Here is a 764-nt window from a genome sequence, read left to right as displayed (position 1 = left end):
AGAAGGTAGAAATACTTACTTATCTGAGAATGGAATTTTATTGAACCAGCCAGTCTTAACCCTGTAGAGTAGCTCCAGCTGAAGCAGAACAAGTTGGTACCCATAAAGTCTTCCACCAGTTCTGACCTCATCCTGGCAACCAAGATTTTTCAGAGAAGAAACTTACCCCCCTTTTGCAATATGTCACAGGAAATGCTGTTTCCTATTTTCAGATACATGTACGCTCACAAAAAAGAAGAACCCACAGTTACACCAGCTTGATGAAACAGTAAGTAGCTGATTTTTTTTCCTTATTTTCACATCTAAATGTGTGTCTATTTAAGTGAAATTCACTAAGGAGGGAGTGTATGTGCCTAATGACAGTGGCAGTAGAGCTGACACTGAAGCAGAGATAATATCTTTGGGAACAATTTGGTCTTGTAACTAGCTTACAGCTTCAGATAAGCCTAAATGTGAAAGTAGAGAATTCAATTGGACAATTGATGTAGAATATGATAATCTGTTTTTGTACCAGAAACTTATTGGGTCTTGGTTTTGAAGCAGTTCCAGATTGATAGCTTGAAGTTGCATTCTACTAAGGATAAAATTTGGTCAGACATGAAATCCTTAATGTTTAACCTAAACACTCCATATCTAAGTCACATCTTGCTCTGTCAGATGCAGTTGGCAGGTGTTCTCCATCTCTATCCTATCACATGGTTTCTCTGTATTATTCAAACATTTAATCTGTTAAAATGTTATAAATGTTATTTCATTATCATGTT

The sequence above is a fragment of the Lonchura striata genome, chromosome 2 (assembly GCF_050655825.1).
Source record: "Lonchura striata isolate lonStrDom1 chromosome 2, ASM5065582v1, whole genome shotgun sequence".
NCBI lineage: Eukaryota > Metazoa > Chordata > Aves > Passeriformes > Estrildidae > Lonchura > Lonchura striata.
This window is presented reverse-complemented; position numbering follows the sequence as displayed.